This window comes from Colobus angolensis, unplaced genomic scaffold (genome assembly GCF_000951035.1).
Source record: "Colobus angolensis palliatus isolate OR3802 unplaced genomic scaffold, Cang.pa_1.0 Scaffold24, whole genome shotgun sequence".
NCBI lineage: Eukaryota > Metazoa > Chordata > Mammalia > Primates > Cercopithecidae > Colobus > Colobus angolensis.
In genome coordinates, this window is record NW_012115599.1 from 11,294,116 (window position 1) to 11,297,312 (window position 3,197).

The 3,197-nt window shown below is 47.6% G+C and overlaps 1 protein-coding gene across 3 annotated transcripts in view; it reads left to right on the forward strand.

The window, feature by feature from the left end:
- The first annotated feature begins 1,726 nt into the window (after positions 1-1,726).
- SLC26A8 (solute carrier family 26 (anion exchanger), member 8) overlaps positions 1,727-3,197 on the forward strand; it is an 87,666-nt gene continuing 86,195 nt past the window's right edge. The window contains exon 1 of one of the 3 annotated variants that reach the window (XM_011945363.1): positions 1,727-2,073. The gene's annotated coding sequence lies outside the window, so the exon portion shown is untranslated. Of the gene's footprint in view, positions 2,273-3,197 lie in introns of all 3 variants that reach the window. The other 2 variants (XM_011945364.1, XM_011945365.1) reach the window with 2 other exon arrangements.

Genomic DNA, 3,197 nt, shown 5'->3' on the forward strand with positions numbered 1-3,197 from the left:
AGGATGGTCTCGATCTCCTGACCTCGTGATCCGCCCGTCTCGGCCTCCCAAAGTGCTGGGATTACAGGCTTGAGCCACCGCGCCCGGCCAAGAGCATGTATTTTTATAATACATCTTAGGTAATTCTGATTCAGGAAAGTCTCTGATATCTCCCTTTGAGAAGCATTTTAAAAACCATTACACTGAAGATTTGAAACTGACTCCTATCCTGAAGAGCCATCAGTGAAGAGGATTTTAAGCATTCAACTCACACCTCTTCGAGTAAAGAGAATAGGGCAGAAGTCTCATCGAATTTAGGCAAGTCAACTGACCTTTCCTGAACCTTAGTTCCAGCTTCTAGGAGAGAATTCCTGTCCTGCATTCCCGACTAACAGAGTCATTTGTAAAAACTAAACAAGATAAATGTGAATGGGCAAGGCATTATAACCCCATGCCTACATCCATTATCAACCTACGCCTATGCTAAAGCTTGTTACAATGAGCAGAAGAATCAGATCCTGCATCATTGTCTTAGTTTCTCGTATTAGAAATAACTAGGTCCAAGCCAGGACATTTCTCAACATTTCCTGTGATTATTCTATTTTGTGTCATACACACCTTGGAGGGCTCAGACTTTGCCTATCTTGTCCCAACATCTAGCACAATATCTAGAACATAAAACGTGTCCCGTAAGTATTTGTTGAAAAAATTGTGAACAATGACCGTGATTTCAATTTAAGAAGTGATACAGGATTCTCAGTCCTCCTCAAGGAAAGCAATATAAAACCAAAAAACAGAGTCATGGGTGATTCATGGGAAGCTGTTTTGCATTCAGTGTAGCTCAGCTAGAATTCTCTTATCTACAAAAACATGATGCTTGAGAATGTTCCAAACTAAGGAGGCTAGGAAGCTTTCTAAGAAGTAATGGAGGGTGAAGGGGAAGTAAGAGCAAAAACATGATTGTAAAGAAATGAGGGATGGGGTTGGGGGGATCGAGGGAATGAGGGAATGGTTACAAGGGGTGAGGAGGAAGCTTGAAAGTAGGAATCCTCAGAAATGCACATTTTTATCCTACAAATTGGGATGATGAGGTGAGAGTGAATGGAAGGGTAAAGATAAAGTAAGCAGTATATTCATACACTCATCCAACCAATGTGTATTAAATGCCTACTAGGTGCCAAGCACTTGTAGTTAAAAAGTGATTAAAAACTACAGTTGCTGCCTGCGTGGAGCTTACCGTCAATGGGAGGGCAATCATTCAACACAAATTCATTGAACACTTCCTATGTCCACCACACTGTTTTAGGCACTGATAATAAAACAGTTAATGAAAGGGATAAAAATCCCTGCCCTCATAGGGCTAAGATGATTTACAAAAAGGAATACACAAAGTGCATAATAAGGTAGACATCAACACAGTCATCAAACAAACAAGTGTAAAACTGTAACTGGGCCAAGCAGGAATACAAGGTGGAGTGAGAGACAGCGATAGGGACAGGGATAGGGTGGGAGGAGGGTAAAGGGAGTGAGTGCAGACGGCAGGTCTGCATCCAGAGCCGGCGATCTGGGCAGGAAGGTGTCATCCAATGGGGAGAACCAGGCCTGTGGGGCAGAGAGCCTATGGTTGGAGACCTGGGTAACCCTCCTAGCCTCCATTTCCTTTTACTGCTTCTGACCTGAGGAAGGCTAAGTCTTCCGGAGACGATAGTGAATTACCGTCTGTGCAGTACACATGTGCATTGCTGTATGTTCAGGGCACGAGGCCTGGCACCAAATAGGCCCTCGATCAAGAACAGTAAAACCTCGGAGAGAGTAGGAGCTTCGGTACCCAGGTTTACCAAGTACCAAGGGGCTCCCACGACTCAGGTATGAGGAGGGCGACCTAGGTACCCCTTTCCCGGCTCCCTAGCCCAGCTGCTCATGCTCCCCTTCCTCGTCCCCTCCCCCACTCTCATCTTCTGCCCGCCCGGAACGTCCGCGGGCTAGGCCACAACGGCTAGGGAACCGCCGGTATCCGCGTCCGCAGCGCCGCCAGCCAGGCGGGAGCCGTGTGGGATCCCAGCGCCCGCACTCCCGCCCCCGCCAAGGAGCCAGGTGAGCCGCTGCCGGGAGACGCCCGGGCGCCGGGGGCTGCAGGCGGTGAGCGGCGAGGCCACAGCGTGTCCCATCGCGGGGGCTGCGTCTGTCACCGGCAGGTACCCAGGTATGCCGCAGAGCTAGGCACGCCGCAGGCGCTCAGTTAGTATCTGTGGAATGAATTAATGACGGTCGTCCCTGGGAGCTTATCTCTCAGGTATTGTCTCTACTTTCAAAGGCCGTGTGGATGGCAATGACAAGAGACAGTGTGCGCGTTTTGCAAGCTGCATCCTTTCAAATTCTCCTGTCTATATTGTCAAAAGCCCCAGAACTGATGTGCTACCTGCACCCCACGGCCTATCCCATCCATTTCCCCCCGAGGCCTGACTTCCCGGCCGTTTCTCCTTCTTTCAGACCTCACTGCTTTTGTTCATTTTATTCCCTGTGACTGAATCCCCACCCCCACCTCCTTGCCCCTTTCTTTTCATGTCAAATGCCATTGATGTGTCAGGGGCCCCTGTGAAGCCTTCTCCAGCACCCCCACCCCAATAATGAGCATCTCTCCAACACACCGTGTTACAGTCTCCACATTGCACGGAAAGTGGTTGTCCTTTGTGTCCAGTGGTCATCCACTTAAGGACTGTCATCTTATTAGTCATCCCCAGCCGCTATTCAAAGTGACTAAAGGATCTAAAGGCCAGGCTCTTTGCTTATACTTTTTCTGTATTCCCAATACATTCTCCATTAAAACCTAAGTAGTAACATGCTTAAGGTTGTTTCTGATGGAATTACAAGTGCTTATTTTGAAATTTTGGAAGTGAATTTCGCCTTTCCATGATTATAGAAAACATAAGAAAGTTCAGGGGGAAGATATTCCTGCAACTAAACTAGCTTTCAAGATTTCATATCATTTGGGTCAATAGCCATAAAATTTGATTGTATTTAAACTTTTTATTCCTGACTTTTTTTTGAGACAGAGTCTCGCTCTGTCTGCCAGGCTGGAATGCAGTGGTTCCATCTTGGCTCACTGCAACCTCTGCCTCCCAGGTTCAAGCAATTCTCTGCCTCAGCCTCCTGAGTGGCCAGGACTACAGGCACGCCACCACACCCAGCTAATTTTTGTATTTTTAGTAGAGAGGGGG